The sequence below is a fragment of the Macaca nemestrina genome, chromosome 2 (genome assembly GCF_043159975.1).
Source record: "Macaca nemestrina isolate mMacNem1 chromosome 2, mMacNem.hap1, whole genome shotgun sequence".
Taxonomy (NCBI): domain Eukaryota; kingdom Metazoa; phylum Chordata; class Mammalia; order Primates; family Cercopithecidae; genus Macaca; species Macaca nemestrina.
In genome coordinates, this window is record NC_092126.1 from 37,355,914 (window position 1) to 37,377,321 (window position 21,408).

General features: G+C 44.3%; 1 long non-coding RNA gene across 1 annotated transcript; it reads right to left on the bottom strand.

Annotated features, from left to right (window-relative positions):
• Window positions 1-663: 663 nt before the first annotated feature.
• LOC105469897 (uncharacterized) lies at window positions 664-21,283 on the bottom strand. The gene is made up of 3 exons (XR_011619714.1): window positions 21,088-21,283; window positions 11,078-11,242; window positions 664-3,545 (listed from the first exon to the last, which is right to left on the bottom strand). It is a non-coding gene; the product is annotated as an uncharacterized lncRNA (long non-coding RNA).
• Window positions 21,284-21,408: the final 125 nt, after the last annotated feature.

The window sequence follows — 21,408 nt, forward strand, 5'->3', positions numbered from 1 at the left end:
ATAGATAAAATTTAGGTAAGAATGATCAAGAAAAAAGTAAGAGGCACAAATAAACAATATTATTAATTAAAAAGAGAACAATTACAGACTCTGCAGATATTTAAAAGATAATAAGCACATGCTATGAATAACTTTATTCTTATTGATTTGAAAATTTAGACAAAACTGTCAATTTATTGGAAAATGGCACTCACCAATACTGACACAAGAAGAAACAGAAAATCAAAATTGTCTAATAATCATTTAAGTTCAGCTAATTCTAGTTGTCATGGTATTTGTGTTCTATAAAGTTGCCATAAACACTGAAATAGTGAATACTGAACAGGGAAGACAGAGGGTTAGGTTCCTGTGAGCCTTTGGTCCAGCATTCTTGTCAACTAAAACTCCATTTGCAGTATATACATTCATTCACCATTGTCCTTTTTAAACAAGCTGGTCTCATCAACATTGAAAACCTGCTCTGCCAGGTGATCATTTTCCTGTATAACACTTGGCAGGTGTTTTCAAATTTCTTCTACAGGTTCCTGCTCTGCAGAACCTGTCTTATCTGCAACTTTAACATTTTTTACAATGTGTTGTCTTTTGAAATGTGTAATCCAATGGCAAGGGTTTAACATTTTCTTGACATAGATGACATGACTATATTTTCTTTTCCTTTCAGCCTTACAACAATGCTGTAACTAAGCTTTTTTAAAAAATCCATTGTAGTGACATGAATCCACAAATTTAGCTTCTTTCCATCTTTCCTATAACTTCATTAAGCGTTATAGATGTTACTTTAGCACTTTCTGGGGCAGCATCACACACAGATCAATGAATTTCCTCTTCCTTTTTTTTTTTTGGATGTACTATTTTGTTGATTTAGTAACACTGAACTCACAGCCAACAACCTACAACTCATGCCTGAATGAAGCTTATCTAACACATGTATTTTCTCTGTAATGCACATAACAGCTCTCTTGCACTTAGAAACACTAGACAGCACTTTAATGCCATGCTTAGTGGCCATTTTAAACAGCAAAATCAGCAACCAAAAACCCCCAAATGTGAAAAATGTGGTACTAAATTGATTACAGAAAAGGTATTTGTTTATAGTATGACGGTTGAGACAAGAAGGTAGGGCATCACCTTGTTCAACTTCAGCTGGGAGTATGTGTGTTGGGTGACTCAAATTTTTCACCACTTTGAACATGTTTATAAATGACCACAAAAGCACTACAAATATTGATTTGGGGATTACAAATGCATTTTAGCAAGTAGTCAAATTGGCAAATACAGAGTTTGCAAATAATGACCATCGACTGTAATTGAATCAGTAACTTAAAATCTATCAACTAAGAAAACCTAAGAACAAAAAGCCAAACCAAGCTCAGGGGATTTTATAGTAAGTCTATCAAGCTTTTCTGTAACATCAGCTGTTCCAGAGAAAAGGGTGGGGAAAAGGGACTAATCCCCCAACTCATTAATGAGACTGGTATCACCTCAATACTAAACAAGATAAAGACTGTAAAAGAAAGAAAAATTACGAGCCAGTAGCACTCAAGAAAATAGGTTGAAAATTTAAACAAAATACTAGAAATCTGAACCCAAAGGCAAGTAGGAAAAAATACAGCATGATCAAGTTAGTTTTATCCCAAGGATGCGTGACTGACAATGTTGTAAAATTATTTATGAAATTTACTACACTCACAGGTTAAAGGGGTGAAAACATATAATCATCATGCATATATTAAAAATCCTACAAAAATCATACAGAATATGTATATATGTATGTATGTATGTTCAAAACACCTACTGGAAGCATCGTGAAATCTGGTGCAACATTAGAAGCAATACATTTAAAATTAGGAATGGGAAAAGGATGCCCCATCACCACTTTTATTTAACATTTTACAAGAGGTTGTGGTTCACACATGAAGACCAGCAAAAGAAAAGGTAATTGTAACAGAAGAAAAGAAAATTACTATTTGAAAGTTACGTAATTATCTACATAAAAACATTATAATTAATATGATGGATGGCTGTTAGACACAAATGTACAAAAATTAGATGCACTCCTATTTACCAGCAACAAATAGTCAGAAAATGCAATTTAAAAAATACAAATTTCAGTGGGAACAACAACAAAAATGTAAGATATAAAAGAATAAATCTAAGAACAAATGTTTGTGACCTTTCTGAAGAAATTATTAAACTTTATTCAAACACATTGAAAGGTTCCTAAATAAATGGAATGATACATCACATTCGTGGATAGGAAAACTCAATATCATAAATACAAATTATCCTCAAAGTATTCTATAAATCAGATTCTTTATAGGGTTAACTTTGGAATTTGCTGGCTTGATTGTATAATTTACGTGGAAGAACATTCATCCCAGATAATGGGATAAGAATGGGCCAAGAATAGTCAAACTGACTTTGAGGAAGGATAAGTGGTGGCAACTCATCCTAGCACATAACAATAATTCTTAAAAAGTTACAGTAATAGAGACAGTTTGCTATTGGTGTGGGGCGGAGCAAATAGACTGATGGAGCATGCAGCTCAGAAAGAGTCAGACATGTATGGGAAAGTTGCTTTGTGGTAGAGGTGACATTTTTGATCAATGGAAAAAGGAAAGGCTATTCAATTAACAATATGAAGTCAATTGTTATTTATATGGAAATAAAGTGAAATTCAATTCCTACTTGACAATATAACCAAAAACTATTCTAGGTCAATTTAAAACAAAAATTTTAAAAAACACATTCAATATTTTAGAAGGAGATATAGAGAAATTTTTCATGGCTTTAGGGTTGAGAAGGATTCCTGATGCAAAACACAATAAGCACAAAATCTAATAAGAAAGATTGGTGATTTCAATTCAATTGCAATTAAAAACTTGTGATTGTCAAAAGATCATACAAAGGTGAATTGATAAGCCAGAGAAGATATTTGTAATATACCCAAACAATAAAGGATTCAAATCCAGATTATATAAATAACCTCTACGAACAGAAAAGCAAAACACAATCCAAGAAAAAAAGAAGATATAAATAAGTAATTTACAAAAGAGTAAAGCAAAGCAAGTGGTCAATGCATATACAAAAAGGTGCTCCACCATACCAGAGGGCAGATCATTCAGTTATCACTTGTTGTCTAGTGGCTCAAAGAAACCACTCTTTTACTCTTTTTCACTATTCTGTGGGTTAGAAATTTGGAAAGGGCTTAGTGGGGACAGCTTATCTCTGCTCCACACAACATCTGCTGAGTCTGCAGGGGCAATGTGGCTTCTTCTCATGCCTGGCACCTTAGATTGGATGGCTAGCAGCAGGAAGACAGCTGGAATGGCTCAATGCAAGTATCTGGCTGCGGCTGCTGTTAGAGGTTTGGGTTAGGTTCCTCATTTCTCCACGTGGTCTTGGAGCCTCTCCTTCCCCACGTCACCTCTCCAAGTGGCCTCTCACTGTGGTTTTCCCATGCGGTCTCTCAAGGCTTAGACCCAGCTCTTGCCCTGTGTCATTTCTGCCATATTGTACTGGTTAAGGCAGATCACAGAGATCACCTAGGTTTAAGGAGAGGGGTTTAAATGAGAGCAAGAATGCTGGAAAGTGTGATTCCCTGGAGGCCACCAAAGTGACAGTCTACCAAAAACACAAAATGAAATTGTGATCAGATAAAATTTCACACCACCAGGATGGCAAAAATTAAACAGAATTTTAAGAGTTACTGAGTTGCTTCACTTAGAATAATAGTCTCCAATCTCGTCCAGGTCACTGGAAATGCTGTTAATTCATTCCTTTTTATGGCTGCATAGTATTCCATTGTGTGTGTGTGTGTGTGTGTGTGTGTGTGTGTGTGTGTGTGTTCTGTCTCCTCTTCTGCCATTACATTTTGGGAAGTGGGGTAGGTATACACACACACACACACACCACAATTTCTTTATCTACTCGTTGATTGATGGGCATTGGGGTTGGTTCCACGATTTTGCAGTTGTGAATTATGCTGCTATAAACATGCATGTGCAAGTATCTTTTTTAAATAATGACTTCTTAACCAGTAGTGGAATTGCTGGATAAAATGGTAGTCCTACTTTTAGTTCTTTAAGGAATCTCCACACTATTTTCCACAGTGGCTGTTCTAGTTTACACTCCTCAGGAATGGAAAACAAAATATCGTATGTTCTCACTGATATGTGGGAGTTAAGCTATGAGGACACAAAGGCGTAAGAATAATACAACAGACTTTGGGGGCTTGGGGGGAAGAGTGGGAGGGGACAAGGTATAAAAGACCACAAATACTACTCAGGTGATGGGTGCACAAAAATCTCACAAATCACCACTAAAGAACTTACTCAGGTAACCAAACATCACCTGTACCCCAATAACTAATGGAAAAAAAGAATAAAGAACCTATAAACTTAGAAGACATATAACCCAATTTAAAATGGGCAAAAGATCTGAATAGCATTTCTCTAAAGAAGATGTGCAAATGGCCAAAAAGCACATGAAAAGATGCTCAGCATCATTAGTCACTAGGGAAATGAAAATCAAAACCATGTGACATACCATTTTATACCCTCTTGGGTGGCTATAATAAAAAATAACCCAGATAACAGGTGCTGATGAGGCCAGGGAGAGTTTGGAACCCTCATACACTGTTGGTGGGAATGTAAAATGGTGCAGCCACTTTGGAAAACAGTATGAGACTTTCTCAATAGGTTAAATATAATGTTACCATGTGGGCCAGAGATTCTTCTCCTAGGTATATACCCCAAATAATTTAAACAGATGTTCACACAAAATTTATACAAGGATGTTCATAGCAGTATTATTGATAGTGGCCTTAAAGTGGAAACAGCCCAAAGTCCATCAACTGATGAATGTATAAGTAAAGGTGATATCTATAGAAAAAAGAATTATTGAGGATGTGGAGTCATTGGAACACTTACGCGTCATTGCTGTAGGTATGAATTAATTCAGTCACTTTGACAAGTTATTTTAAATTGAAGATGTGTGTACCCTATGGCCCATCAAATTCTTCCACTCAGCAATAAAGAAACTCTTATATATATACCGGGAGATTATAAATGTTCACAGTAGCATATTTATAATAGCAAACACCTGGAAACAATCTGTATGTCCATCAACAGAAAAATTGATAATGCACTATACATACTATAAAATGATAAAAGTTAATGAACTAGTTACACACATTGACAGGGATGACTCTCATAAACATAATGTTGAACAAAGACAGCAATCTATAGAATATTTATGTACAATATGATACCATGTACACGAACTTTAAAAACATGCAAATCAATGCTTTTTTTTTTTTTTTTTTTTGCTAAGGGACACATGCATAGCAAAATTGATTCATGAGAATGACATATACAAAATCCAGGTTGTGGTTATAGGGGTGGAAGCAGACACTCAGGAAGTCACACAAAAATTGTACAAAAACTGCACTAAGTAATTCAGTAGCTGGGTTGTCAAGTGTTTTTCCACAGCACGTTTCAAGTGTTAGACAATGCCCATCACCTCCTATGACAGATGAGGACACTGGTGCACTTGCTCTTTTTCTCCTTCCCTTTCCTTCCAGAAGGAAAAATTAGAGGCACCTCCCAGCTGTCTCATGGATACCCCATCCACTGTCCTCCACTAGCCTGCAGATTGCTGTCTCCTGGGCCAGGACATTGAGCATTTGAGGCTCAGATCCCCAAGTTACTCCCTAGGGATCTCTAACACTCCTGCCTTCCAGGTGCCCAGGGTACACAGTCCAGTGACCCCTTTCAGGGTCTGATATTTATCTTGCTCTTCTGTCTCCTCTTCTGCCATTACATTTTGGAAAGTGGGGTAGGAGCACATGTTCTTATCTTTTCTTTTCTTTTGTTTTTTTTTTTTCTTTTTTGAGATGAAGTCTCTCTTTGTCGCCCAGGCTGGAGTGCAGTGGTGCAATCTCAGCTCACTGCAAGCTCTGCTTCCCCGGTTCACACTATTCTCCTGCCTTAGCCTCTCGAGTAGCAGGGACTACAGGAGCCCACCACTATGCCTGGCTAATTTTTTGTATTTTTAGTAGAGACGGAATTTCACCGTGTTAGCCAGGATGATCTTGATCTCCTGACTTGATGATCCGCCCACCTTGGTCTCCCAAAGTGCTGGGATTACAGATGTGAGCCACCGTGCCCCACCTCTTTCTCTTCTTTCCTGTCCTACATCCGACCTTGGATTCTTACCACTCAGTGTGGTCAGCCAGCCAGCAGCCTGAACATTTCCTGGGAGCTCTTGATCCCCAGGTTGTTCCTTAGCACATTAAAGTTGAGAAACACTGATTTAGAACTCAAAGCCAAGATTTTGTCTTCTTTGCTCACAGGTCCCTCCAAGCTGACTCTCCTAAAGCAACGAGGGCCGACCTCAGGGAAAAGGTTCAAATGAGTACACCTCAGAGGAGAAGGAGTTCAGCAGTGGAGGGGTGTACACATAATTTAATATTTTTCAACATCTTCCATCATATTTTTCTCCTTTCATCTTGTTTCTTGGTGCACTTTTGTCAAGGTCCTGTGCTGGTCCTTGTCTGGAAGTTACTCATCAACCTTCTGTGTTATTTAAGGAAGAATGGTGGTGGAAAGGGTTGGGGAGTGCAAGCTGAGGGCAGCTGCAAATTTCAATTTATATATTGTAACATTCAAAACCCTCTCAACAGATGGGTGGTGGCTGTGTACTCCTATGTCCCCACTCAGTTTTCAGAGGGCTGTTTCTGCCCTTCTCTGCCCTTCTTCATCCCTTCTGCCCCACAGGGCCAAGACAACCAAGACCCATAGTCCAGCCTGAAGACTTGGTTTCTTTGGTCTGCACCTTGTTTTATCTCCTGTGAAAAATATAAGCCAGGAGGTTTTACACTCAGTTCTCGAGCATCTGAAGATCTAACAGCTGATCTGAAGAGCTGAGGCCCCCTCATTCCTTCCTAGCTTTAGTCACAGTTGTTAGGTGTAGAGGGTGAGGCACTATCTCCTTTAGTTGGTGGTGTCCTCCCCCTGGTCAGTCTCCCTCACACACCTGTGCACAGCTCCCTGCTCCTGCTTCCCCCTATGCCTGGCCAGCCCCTGTGGATGCTTGAGTCCTCGCTCTGATCCAATTAATCAAACAGTGCCATGTCCTTTCAAGGAAATGTCTATCAGGTGTGTGTGGTTCTCAACATTCACACTTGCTCCAGCCTTTTTCATTTTTAGCATTGATCTAAACAATCGTTGTCCTTTGAGGTTTATGCCTTTACTGCATGTTTAGAAAGGCTTAACCAACAAGTGATTTTAAAAAGATATATTTACCTCTTTTTTCCAGTCATGGTTTTGCTTTTCCATTAAACACATCTAAATCCTTACGGATGTTTGTGTCCGTTTCTGGGATTGTTTGCTCCCGTCTGCAGTGTACACCTCAGACCCTCAGGGGCTCAGCCTCACCCTAGCCCCTCTGAGGGGATCTGTGTTTCTTTCCAAGGAAGCTCACACTTGGCTGGAGGAAGACTAGCCAGAGACTCCAAAGGGGAGTGGGAAACAGTGAGCAAGTGGCCTGTGGAGAGATCTGAGAGACCTATGTGTGTGTGTGTGTGTGTGTGTGTGTGTGTGTGTGTACGTGCGTGCAGGGGTACAACCATTGCAATGCAGTTTTAACTTGATTCCATGTATTCCTTAATTTAGATAATAGGAGGCCATGCTAGGGAAGTGGCAATTTGGGAAGAAGCATTCTGCTAGGGGCCTAAGCAACTCTGTAGGCTCCACTACTTCTCTCTCTTCAAGACAAAGCATCGGGAAGGAAAGGAAAGGAATGAATATCAGGCTGGAGTACAGTGGCATGGTCACAGCTCACTGCATCCTTGAACTCCTGGACTCATGTGATCCCCCTGCCTCAGTCTCCTGAATAGCTGGTATTACAGGCATGTGCTACCATGCCTGGCTAATTTTTAAAATTATTTTTGTAGAGATGGGGTCTCACCTTCTTGCCCAGGCTGGTCTTGAACTCCTGGGCTCAAGCAATCCTCCCTGCCCTGCCTCCTAAAGTGCTGGAATTAGTGGTGTGAGCCACCGTGCCTGGCCTACTTACATACTCTTTAACGAGTTCTGTGTATTTGTCTAATGCACGTTATCCTCTGTTACCTGGACAGAAATACCAACACCCTCATCTTTTCTAAAAAACCAGCCTTATTGAGGTATGAACACATCCAATAAAATGCATACTGTAAAGCATATAATTTGGGCCGGGCATGGTGGCTCAAGCCTGTAATCCCAGCACTTTGGGAGGCGGAGACGGCAGATCACGAGGTCAGGAGATTGAGACCATCCTGGCTAACATGGTGAAACCCCGTCTCTACTAAAAAATACAAAAAAACTAGCTGGGCGAGGTGGCGGGCGCCTGTAGTCCCAGCTACTCGGGAGGCTGAGGCAGGAGAACGGCGTAAAGCAGTGAGCTGAGATCCGGCCACTGCACTCCAGCCTGGGCGACAGAGCGAGACTCTGTCTCAAAAAAAAAAAAAAAAAAAAAAAAAAGCATATAATTTGATGTTTGATGTTTTGACATATGTATACACCCATGGAATCGTCTCCACAATCAAGATAGTGAACATACCTATCACCCCAAAGAATTTCCTCCTGTCCCTTTGTGATTCTCCCCTCCCCTGCTTCTCTGCTTTTCCTCCTCTCACCAGCTAGCACTTCCCACTGTTGCCTGGAAACTTTCTCCAAGCATTAAACTTGGATGATCATAGGATGGCCAAAGTTGTTTTCGGCCTCTCAGGGATAACCCTTCTTTGTTACCCAGTGCCCAATGTCCCAAGTACCATTGTTTTGTATATGTTGTCTGGACTTTTAGTTGTTTCAGCTCAGAGAGCAAACCTGGTTTCTGGTATTCCATCCTGAATGGAAAAGGAATTCCAACGTGTTCATCTTGTATGATTCTCTGTAATTTCATGAGTAAATGGTGCATTCTCTCCTTCAATTCATAAAGTCTGAACAATGTTGTGGCTGATCATCCTGAGTATCCGTTATGGGAAAGATACTTTTACTCATCCAGTCATCCAACAAAAATCTTTGAGAATGTCTGCATTGCAGAGTTTTCTTTATTATTATTATTATACTTTAAGTTCTAGGGTACATGTGTACAACGTGCAGATTTGTTACATAGGTATACATGTGCTATGTTGGTTTGCCGCACCCATTAGCTAGTCATTTACCTTAGGTATTTCTCTTAATGCTATCCCTCCCCCAGTCCTCCACCCTACAACAGGCCCCGGTGTGTGATGTTTCCCGCCCTGTGTCCAAGTGTTCTCATTGTTCAGTTCCCACCTATGAGTGAGAACATGCGGTGTTTGGTTTTCTGTCCTTGTGAGTTTTCTCAGAATGATGGTTTCCAGTGTCATCCATGTCCCTGCAAAGGACATGAACTCATCCTTTTGGATGGCTGCATAGTATTCCATAGTGTATATGTGTCACATTTTCTTTTCTTTTTTTTTAAATTATACTTTAAATTCTAGGGTACATGTGCACAACATGCAGGTTTGTTACATATGTATACATGTGCCATGTTAGTTTGTTGCACCCATTAACTCATCATTTATATTAGGTATTTCTCCTAATGCTATCAATCCCCCATCCCCCCACCCCACGACAGGCTCCAGTGTGTGATGTTCCCCACCCTGTGTCCAAGTGTTCTCATTGTTCAACTTCCACCTGTGAGTGAGAACATGCAGTGTTTGGTTTTCCGTCCTTGCGATAATTTGCTGAGAATGATGGTTTCCAGCTTCATCCATGTCCCAAAGGACATGAACTCATCTTTTTTTATGGCTGCATAGTATTCCATGGTGTATATGTGCCACATTTTCTTAATCCAGTCTATCATTGATGGACATTTGGGTTGGTTCCAAGTCTTTACTATTGTGACTAGTGCCTCAATAAACATAAGTATGCATGTGTCTTTATAGGACTATGATTTATAATCCTTTGGGTATATACCCAGTAATGGGATCACTGGATCAAATGGCATTTCTAGTTCTAGATCCTTGAGGAATCGCCACACTGTTTTCCACAATGGTTGAACTAGTTTACAGCCCTCCAACAGTGTAAAAGCATTCCCATTTCTCCACATCCTCTCTGGCATCTGTTGTTTCCTGACTTTTTAATGATTGCCATTCTAACTGGTGTGAGATAGTATCTGATTGTGGTTTTGATTTGCATTTCTCTGATGACCAGTGACGATGAGCATTTTTTCATGTGTCTGTTGGCTGCATAAATGTCTTCTTTTGAGAAATATCTGTTCATATCCTTTGCCTACTTTTTGATGGGATTGTTTGCTTTTTTCTTGTAAATTTATTTAAGTTCTTTGTAGATTCTGGATATTAGACCTTTGTCAGATGGGTAGATTGCAAAATTTTTCTCCCATTCTGTAGGTTGCCTGTTCACTCTGATGATAGTTTATTTTGCTGCGCAGAAGCTCTTTAGTTTAATTAGATCCCATTTGTCTATTTTGGCTTTTGTTGTCATTGCTATTTTTAGTCATGAATTCCTTGCCCATGCCTCTGTCCTGAATGGTATTGCTTAGGTTTTCTTCTAGGGTTTTTATGGTTTTAGGTCTAACATTTAAGTATTTAATCCATCTTAAATTACTTTTTGTATAAGACATAAAGAAGAGATCCAGTTTCAGCTTTCTACATATGGCTAGTCAGTTTTCCCAGCACCATTTATTAAACAGGGAATCCTTTCCCCATTTCTTGTTTTTGTCAGGTTTGTCAAAGATCAGATGGTTGTAGATGTGTGGTGTTATTTCTGAGGCCTCTGTTCTGTTCCTTTGCTCGATATCTCTGTTTTGGTACCAGTACCATGCTTTTTTGGTTACTGTAGCCTTGTTAGTATTGGGGATATAGTGATGAGTGAGACAGACATTGTCCCTGCCATCAGGGAAACCACTGCCAAGTAGCAGGCAGTGATCACTAAACAGGCAATCCTAATTCCGAAAAGCACATTATAGGCAATCGCAATGTTCTATGGGAGTGTATGTTCACAGACTGTGGCAGGTGTGTTTAGAGCCCCACTTCACACCCCTTGCCCACCTGATTTTGGTTGCAGCAGTAGTGAAAAGTTCCACGTGAGCTCAGACTCAAGCTGACAGTCCCACCTTTAGTGCACCTTGTACTTTTCTGCTTCTCTGCTTCAGGCCTTCCCTGAAGTTTCAGAAACCCACACACCTGCAAACAAGAGCAACTCTGAAGTGCAGTCTGGAAGAAAGAAGGAGAGAGTTAATGGCCATATCAGCCCTTAACCTATGGGAAGTGGGAACTGTGATAAATGACCTTCCTTCCTTCCTTCCTTCCTTCCTTCCTTCCTTCCTTCCTTCCTTCCTTCCTTCCTTCCTTCCTTCCCTTCCTTCCTTCCTTCCTTCCTTCCTTCCTTCCTTCCTTCCTTCCTTCCTTCCTTCCTTCCTTCCTTCCTTCCTTTTCTTCTTCTTCTTCTTCTTCTTCTTCTTCTTCTTCTTCTTCTTCTTCTTCTTCTTCTTCTTCTTCTTCTTCTTCTTCTTCTTCTTCTTCCTCTCTCTCTCTCTCTCTCTCTCTCTCTGAGTCTCTCTCTGTCACCCAGGCTGGAGTGCAGTGGTGTGAATTCGGCTCGCTGAAACCTCTGCCTCTTGGGTCAAAGCAATTCTCCTGTCTCAGTCTCCTGAGTAGCTGGGACTACAGGTGCCCACCGCCATGCCCAGCTAATTTTTGTCTTTTTAGTAGAGACGGGGTTTCACCATATTGGCCAGGCTGGTCTCAAACTCCTGATCTTGTGATCCTCCCGCTTCAGCCTCCCAAAGTGCAGGGATTACAAGCATGGGCCACCACTCTTGGCCCCCACTTTCTATATTTTGGATGATAGTTCAGTGGGGGTAGGGTGGGAGTTAGGCAGCATTTTGTGTACTTCTCAGAGGTTCCGCAAGACATAGTCCCACTCCTTACAGCAATAGTTATACTGGTGTTTCCTGTTTTCTGTCTTGCCTTTACCAAATCTTCTCTCTCCTACTCCCTAGGATCACTTCCTAAATAAATTTCCTGTACCCAAATCCTTGTCTCAGGCTCTGCTTTCAGGGAGGCTCAAACTAAGACGTATATTTATCTAAATTAGTACAACAATTCCTGGGAGGTTTTCTTAAGAGCCCATTTTACACATGATAAAACTGAGTCTTGGAGTGTTTTTTCTTTTTTTTTAAGATCAAAGGGCTAGAAAGTAGTAGAACTATAATTCAACACAGGTCATCAGACTCCAACTTTACTGTTCTTTCTACATATACTGAATGCTGTGCAGAAGACATGCCATCATGAGCATGGGTCCAGGTGAGCTCAGTGAGCTTGCTATGAGACCTCCAGGGGCCCAGTAATTCCACTGTAGTAACAGTAAACCCAACAGTAAAAAGAAGCCCCCATGCCTGTATGCTGGTGTGTGTCCAGGGATCTTGTGATGACTGATGGGCAGTGCTGAAGTCCTGGCTTTGAATCAGGTGCCACATATATGCAGGGTACTAGGGTTCTGAAGTGCAAACATGTGACCCTGTCCTCAAAGAGCCTGAAGTCTAGAGACAGAGAGCAATAGGCTGACAGCTAAGTACAACGGGGATGTGGGCTAGTCAGGGGGTGATGGGCACCCAGAGAGGGAGTGGCCAGTGGGTTCTGTGGGCAGATGACAAGGGCATCTGGGCATGAGGGAAATGGCACAGTGTCTTAAACCAGCCCCTGTTCTGGGAACCACTTGCAGGTGGGAATAGCTGAAGCAAGGTGTGCTGGGAAGGGGCTGGTGGAAAGGGCAGGGAGGAGGACTCAGGACTCAGGACTCAGAGGACAGGCACGGAGTAGGTCCCAGAGGTCCTGCAGGTTGGCCTAAGGAATCTGGCCCTGGTAGTGGGACTCAGTGAAGACTGTTAACTAGGTCACTGTTTTTTCCATTTTAGCAGGTAACAACCAGTTGGAGAACTTAAGGAAACACAAATTGTTGGGCCTTCCCCCAAAGTTTCTGAATCCATAGGTCTGAGATGTATCTGGAGAATTTGCATTTCTAACCCGTTCCCTGGGGATGCTTATGCTGGTGGCCCAGGAGCCACACTCTGAGTATCACCAGAGCAGGCAAGGGAACTGCTCGGATTTTGGCTGGGGTGGACTGGGGAGGAACCAGCTGCAACAGGGAGGTGGGTTAGAAGGCTGTTGCTTGCTGCAATGATTCAGCGGAGAGTCAAAAGAGCCTGAACCAGGTGTATGGGGTGGGGAGGAGAACGGAAGGAAAAATGTTTAAGAGGAGAATCAATAAGACTTCAATGGTTTGGGAAAACGTAATATAAAAATCTGAGTGGATCTTATCACTATCCCAGAGTCTCCAGATGAAGGGTCTGTGTGTGTGCAATCAGAAGAACTATACAGAGAGAGACGCATAGACCCTCCCCACTGCTTTGCAACTTTCCTTTCCCCTCCCTAGTCAGAATAACAACAGGGATTGTTCAAAAAAAAAAAAAAAAAGGAAAATGCTGCAAAGAAGGTAAAGTGGGATGATAAAATGAAATCAGAGACCAGCAGAGAATCGATCATCATCTAGAACCCAGAGGCTAGGAGAGTTGGGCAGACAGGGGTGGAGCAAGCAGGACAGACAGACCAGAGCTTCCAGCCCCGGGCCTCACTGGTAGAGCAAGTGCCTGAGTCGCTAATGGGTGTGAGCGCCCAGGGTAGAGTCCAGTCTTTTGAAAGTTAATTAATCCCTTGCTACAAGCCCCTATAGTACGTGAGCTTGGCATTGAAAGGAAGGGGCGCTGGTAAGCAAAGGCTCCCTTGAGCTGAAAAACACCTCATTTCACCTGCCTTTCCTGGGCTGCTTTCCCTGGCTTCTGCAACCTGCCGTGCTTTGGGGACTGAATTATCATTAGCATCCCCTGACCAACCTTCCTAATGTGAGCTCTTCAGGGCTTCTTCAGGCAGGGCATTTTTATCTGTGATCAGGCTAGGTGTTGAGTAAGGCTGTCTGGTGTGCTGGGAGGGTCCCTGGCTGTAGTCTCTGGCCTGCTGCTTTGGCCAGAGCCCCTCCCTCCCTGCTAGTGTATGTCCCAGCCCCTGTAGGCACATTCTAGAGGAGTGGCCCCATAGAACCCATTCTTCTGCTCCTAAGTCTGGGAGCTTCTAGAGTCGGACTGCTTCTGGAACTCTGAGTGGAAGCAACTGAGCCCAGGGCAGCAGGGTTCCTCCAACTGTCTCTCTCAGCAGCTCTTAGGATAGGATGGAGTTGCCTCCTGCTTTGAGGATCAGAGAGTGGCAGGGCTGCTCTAAGCCTTTGTGTTGCTGGGGTCAGGCCTCAGTGCTAGTGTCTGTACACATGCAGGGAAAGCCCTCTTTCCTCGGCACCCAACCCAACACAAGCAGAACTGCAGCCTCCCCATGGAGGCAGGTGGGGGCAGCCAGCTCATCTGCGCATGGGTCTGGGGAACAAAGGGACTTCCTACAAGCCATGTATTGATCCTCTGGCCTTATCTTTTCCACTTAGCCTCCATACCATGAGCCTGTCTTGCCTAGAAGTGCTGGGCATTTCTAGGCTGGCAGAAGAGAGGGGTTTATGTTCAAAATCAACAGATTCTCCAGAGAAAGCTGGCATAAAGACAGCTTTTTAAAAAAATTGAGGTGAAATTTCTATAACATAACACTATTTAAAAGTGAGCAATTCAGCGGCATTTATGGATTCCAAATGGATTTCCTATGGATTCAGAATGGAATTCCTATGGATTCACAATATTGTGCAACCACCACCTCTGTCTAGTTCCAAAACATTCCTGTTACTCCAAAGGAAACTCTTTTACCCATTAAATGGTTGCTTCCCATTTCTCCTTCTCCCCAACCCTCAGTAACCACCAATATGATTTCTGTCTGAATAGATTTGCCTATTTCATATAACTAGAATCATACAATAGGTGACATTTCATGTAACTAGAATCATGAAATATGGACATTTCACATAACTAGAATCATACAATATGTGACCTTTTCGATCTAGTTTCTTTGACTTAGTGTAACTATTTAAAAGTCCATCCATGCTGTAGAATGTATCAGTACTTCATTCCTTTTTATGGCTGAATAATATTCCATTGTAGGTACATACCACTTTTCATTTATCCACTCATCCACTGGCTAACCTTTTGGTTATCGTGAATAGGGCTGCTATGAGTATTTGTGCACAAAGATTTGAGTACCTATTTTCAATTATTTTGAGTAAATATCTATGAGTATATGCCTATAGGCTAATTTGATGCTTAAGTTTTTGATGAACCTACATGCTTTTAGTTCAGGGGTTTTCATACCTCAGCCTGACCCCGCTAGAGTTCCCAGGGCACTATAACTGCTTAGGTGGGGGTGAGAGATGGCTCCGAGGTTCTAGCTCAGGCAACTGGAGCCATGGGTGAATGGCAGTGCTATCACTGTGGGGAGCACTCGTAGATGGTGGGAGACAAGTTCCACTGGGACCTGTAGGATTTGAGGTGCCAGCTGGATTCCCACATGGACGTGGCTGGGGGACGAGGTAGGTACGTTCATCTACAACCACAGGGAAAGGTCTGGGCTAGAGACCGAAGAGGCTGAGGATATTATATTCACGTGTCTTTCTTCACTGAGCCCTCACCATTTTCCCAGGCACCGTTCTAAGCACTTTCCATTATTCAATAATCCCAACAACTCTATAAGGCTCTACGAAAATCCTCATTTTCCAGAAAAGGAAAAAAAGTTTGATCTCCCTCAGCATTTCTTATAGTCCACAAAGACAGAGCTCATTGGTTTTATTGCTGTTGTGTTTCTGGCTGCATTCCTAGAAGACGGAGCTCCTTGTGGGCAGGGACGGGGCTTTCCTCACTGCTCCTCTGAGCCTGACTCAAGCCAGCAGGCTTGCCCAACATGTGTTGAGGGTGGATGGACTTCCTGAACTAGTGCTTTACAGTGAGCAGAGAAGAGGGCCAAGAGGGACATCTGGAGAACCCCAGCACTTAAAGGGCAAGAGTGAAAAAGCATAATCAGTAAAAGAGACCAAGAAAAACTACTCGAAAGGGCAAAAGGGAACCAGAGAGAACCCAAGAGGAGATGTTTTTGGGTGAGTTAACCCATCTCCAGAACACTTTGCATATGGACATTTGGGAGCAATTCCCAGGATGATGGAGGCATTACCACATGTGGCCATTACCACAACCAGCCCTGTGCCTGAGGAAAGTGTCCAACACATACCAGCTGCGTGCATGAGACATGACTGACCTCCCTGCCAAGGAGAGGGAAGCCCGAGGAGGGTCGGCTGCACTGGGCATGCTCCAGCCTCATTTCTCCCGCTTTGCCCTCTCTCTGTGGCACCCTCATTTTGCAGTGGTGGACAGCAGCCAACTCCTCCTGCAGGAAATTACCAATGGGATGTCAGATGATTACATACATAGACAGCACACTCATTTATCCCCCTTGCAAAGAATTAATTACAATCATAAAAAGAAGGCAGAAAAGATGTCAGCTGTGCTCCCCTTCCCTGACACCGAGTGGGCAAAGCCAGGACAAGGGAGAGGTACAGGTGCACAGGACCAGCAATCATAGAAGAAAAGCACCTTATCCGGGGAGAAAATTGCATGAGGTCTCATTAATACCATTAAAATTCAGGGCTGACAAGTGAAGGCTCCTTGGTAATTGCCTGTGGCCACACTGGACCCTGAACTGTTTGAAGCTGCTGTGTCTCCTCCTCCCCCTGCTTCAGCTTGCTGGTGACCTGCTCTGCCCCACTCTCTGCCTACTCCTTCCAGGCTCTACTGCTGCCCGGGCACGATGTGGGTCTGGTGGCCAGCAGCCTGGCAGAAACACAGCTGCTGAGAAGAAAGGGCCTCTGGGGAGTTCAGGCACGAAGTGGACACGAAGGTCATAGGCGGACGGGGATCTGTGTTTTCATCTTTTTTTCCTCTGTCCTCAAGTGTGGGTGTCTGTGCATGAGCAATTACTCGAGCCCATGATCCTGGAGAATGGTCTTTCTCACTATGTGTCTGTCTGTCCGTCAGTGGGTCTCTGGCTGTCTGCCTCTGTATGGTCTTCCTAAGCTGAGCTCTATATACAGACCATGTCTACTCGTTCTCTTTGCATCTGTCACCACTCTATTTAGAGTTTCTCCTCTATATTTATCCTAGCTCTCTTTCCCTCTTATTGTCTCCCTGCGGTCAGGGCCTGCCTCCATGGGGATTTGTCATTGACTCCTGGGCCTCCCAGCAAGCAGTATATGGGCTGAAAGTGCCCCAACGCTATCCCTCTGATGGCCCACGTGCTGCAGGTCTTGGGACACATAGTGAGCTAAGGATCCTTGTTCTCCATAGACTTCTGGAGTTGCAAAACTGGCATAAAGACAGCAACAGCCACCAGGGCCAGGGCCCTCACCTAGAGCATAAGACAAGCAAGCACCTCCTGGTTTACCAGAGTCTTTCCTCCCCGGCTTAGCCTATCATGCTGGGAAAACACACACAGTCACATTCCAGTGGTCAGGCACTAATCTCAGGCTGAGAGTTTGCAGGTAAGTTTTTCAGCCCATCCTCATAATGCACCTTGGAGGTAGATAATTCTGATGTATGCGTTTTTTCAAATGAGGAAACAAAAGTTCAGAGAGGTGGGGTAACTTATCTGAGGACACACAGCTAGACAGAACAGAGTTCTCTAGGCTCAGCATCCACACTCCTGACCGTTTTGCAATACTGCCTCAGTGTATTGAAGTGTGGGACACAAACATGTGTAAGCCACACTAGTGCGCATCTTGTATCTGTGAGGTTTGTGCATGAACATGGGGGTTCTATGCATGTGTGTTGCTCTTGTGTTTTAAGATCTGGCTCTTCTTTTCAAGAAGTTCCTGTGGACAATTACAATGTCCCTTTATACATTGTTCAGTCTTTGCCAAAAATATGACGAAATGGCATCCCTGAGCCCGAAGGACCTTCCTGGTGAATGGCCCCTGCTGGGGTGGAGCACATGCCCTCCTGCCTTGGCTTGGCTGCATCACACACACGGTGATGGCGCTACACACCACCAGCAGGCGAGGTGGTGCTATGCCTCAAGGACTCTCTTCCTTGTCCTCCAATGCCCTGAGGCTGCCTGACTAGGCCAAGCAGCCATGGGAGCAGTGGGGCTCATGCTTAGAGCCCTGGGCTGCCCATATTCACCTGCCAGGAATCTACTCAGAAGGCCAGTGTTTTCTTCTGGGGTTTTGGAGGATGATGCAGCTCATCTCGTCAACAGAATGGCTGCCCAGTGTGAGGAGGGTCTCCTCTTGCTTCACAACTCCCTTCCGTTATCAGATAGGAACACACGCATTGAGCGGGGGCTGCCTGGGCTTACGGTGATGCCCAAGGCTTCGGGATGCCTCGCCTGATGATTTTCAAACTGTACCTGAGACTCTTGGCTTCTCCAAGAGGTGCCTCAGTGGCTGCTCAAAGCTGGGGTCAGGAGGGTGGGTGTCTGCGGGACACTCAGAGGTTGGGAGTCTGTCTACCCTCCTCTAACTAGGGCAGCTCTAATTTTCTGTGTTCTACAAAGTGAGCTTTCTTGTAAGAGCTCAGTTAGTCCACCACCCAAATGTGTGTCACACTTTGTCTTTTTAAAAAGGGCTCCAGATGCCACGCGCCCATCAGCTCCACTCCTAACCATGACTCTTAGATAGGGACAGGCAAGCATTTAGGTCCTCCCTCCTAGCCCAGTGAGTAAAGGGGAAACAGACCTCCAGAGGGCTATGAGGGACATTTGGGGGTTGCATGGACAAGTCTAATAGGACTTTCCCTATCTCAGCTGCACCCTGGGCTCCCTCTTCACTGCAGGTATCTTGGCCAAGACATGTGGGTCCCTGGGTAGCTGGGCTTCATGTCTTGGGGTTCCTCACTAAAGGTAGTGGTGCTAAAGCCACAGGAGTCATTAGGTCATTCTGAATTCAGAGGAAGGGTGCTAGACCATGTTGCCTCTGAGAGCTGATTTATGGAGGACAGAGCAGGTACAAAGAAGGGAGATGGGAGCACTTCAGACTTCACCTATCTCGTAGCCCCTTCCAGAGGCCAGAGGCCTGAACCCTGAGCCCTGAGCCCCTTGGAGGCCCTGCAGCTCCCAGCCAGGAGAAGGGGCAGAGCCCTGCGTTCACCCAGAGCTGACCTCTAGTGGAGAGTCTGTGGATGGTGCCACAGCTCTCGGGTGATCAGCATCTCAGATCCCAGAAAGCATCTCCAGGGGTCTCAGCTGGAGATAAGGGGTGAGTCTACCACATTATATGCACAGGGCACTTTGGCTCTAGGGTGACTGCAAGGCTCCTCCTTGGCTGATTTGGCCTCTGAGCAGGAGAAATCACCCTACTCTGTTCGTTCATCGTGCCAGCTGTTGAGGCTGTGGCATCTCCACGCCAGAGGGTTTTCTCCAGCCTTGCTCAGGGTGCATCTTCTGGACTGGGGCTCAGTCTCAGCTTCTCTCCCCATCCCTCCTTCAGCCTGGCTCCTTTCTGTGGAGAAGATTCTGAGAGGAACCACAGCTTGGTAAGTCCCCTGCATAGCCCGGATACCTGTTGCTAAGCAATGATCTCTACACAAAGGCGATAGGGAATTGTCTCCAATCTTGACCTGAACTCAGGGAGGCTACAACATAGAAGTTCAGAAGTTCTGTTTTAAGATGCCATTTAGACCCAAAATACTGAGTATTTAACTTATAATTAAGTTAAATCACCTGGTCCTCTGAGTGATGGCAGAAAGAGCTGTGAGAACTGACTGGTGCTTTGAGTTTTCCAAAAGCAATGCTTAGGTAACCAGTGACTGATGAAACAACACAAAATAATACTCATACTTTGCTCCCGAGGGATAGTGTCAGAGGGGTTTCCACCTGGTTTGGAGAAAGGCGCTCACACAGGTCCATAGCAAGACCTGAGCCCCATCCAGGGGACAGGGGAAGCTTTATTTAGACCCTGCTGGGAAGCTGCAGCCAGAGGGGCTGGAGGCAGGTTGGGTAGAGCAGCTTCTGGCAGTCATCGAGCCCTTTGTGCTGGGAACTTGCCCAGCCTGAGCAGGGCACTCTCCATGTAGCACCCCAGGAACACTTCAGTATTTTGGGTCTAAGTGACATCTTATAACAGAACTTCTGAACTTCTATGTTGTAGCCTTCCTGAGTTCAGGCTAAGATTGGAGACAATTCCCTATGGCCTTTGTGTAGAGATCATTCCCAAAGGGACTCTCCATAGACAGCTGGGAAACTTTCATCTCAGCACTGTACCTTTGGCGAAGTGTTGGGGGAGGCCCTTACATTGTTATGAAGAGTCTCCTTTTTTTTTTTTTTTTTTTGAGACAGGGTCTCACTCTGTTGCCCAGGCAGGAGTGCAGTGATACGATTACAGCTCAATGAAACCTCGACCTCCTGGGCTCAAGTGATTCTCCCACTTCAACCTCCCAAATAACTGGGGGTATCTAAGACTACAGGTGTGTGTCAACACATCTGGCTAGTTTTTGTATTTTTGTAGATATGGGGTTTTGCCATGTTGCCCAGGCTGGTCTCAAACTCCTGGGCTCAAGTGATCTGCCCACCTCGGCCTCCCAAAGTGCTGGGATTACAGGCCTGAGCCATTGCACCCAGCCCCAAAGTATCCTTATTGACAGCCTCATGAGGGGAGTCTAGTCCTAGGTGTGCAGGGATGGAGGGTTGCTATCTAATACATTTGAGAAACCGGTACAGTGTGGGGTCTGGAAACCAGTCCTGCCCTGACAGGCTGAAGGTCCAGCTGAACCTGAAGAAGAGGAGACTCCAGGGACAGGGGCACCTGTCATATCTGAAGGTCTGTCACACATCTTATTCTTCCAGCTCCAAAAGGGAGACCAGGGCTAGTAGGGCCCAGAGTGTGTTCAACGGCAGAGAATCTTGTAGCAATCATAGACCCTGCACGTGTTTGGGTCTCTGAGCCAGACAGAAATAGGGACCCAGTGGACCCCAATGTCTGTCCTGCTCTCAGGTTCTGAGCCTCTAGGCACAGACCACCATGTTCCCATGGAGACATCAAGCAAGCAGATGCCTTCCTTTTTCATCTTTTGCATGAAGAACCAGCTACTTACCCACAGTCAGTGATGATTCTGTGACCAGGAGGACACACAGGATGCAGCAAATGCCATCCTTAGGGTAAAACTGGATGCTAGGGAGCACCAGGGTTTGTGGCTGAGCATATCACTTCCCAGGAAAGAATCAGGGTTTTGTTAAGGAATGAAAGGAGAGTGGATAATGGGTAGACAACCAGCAATGTTTGCCAGAGTCCTTAAAGCTCATCTAGCTCAAACTCCCATTTCACACACAAGCAAAATGAGTTACATAAATAATTTCATAGTCAAACAGTTAGCCTCTGGGCTGAAACTCAGAACTGTGGACTCTCAGGACAAGGT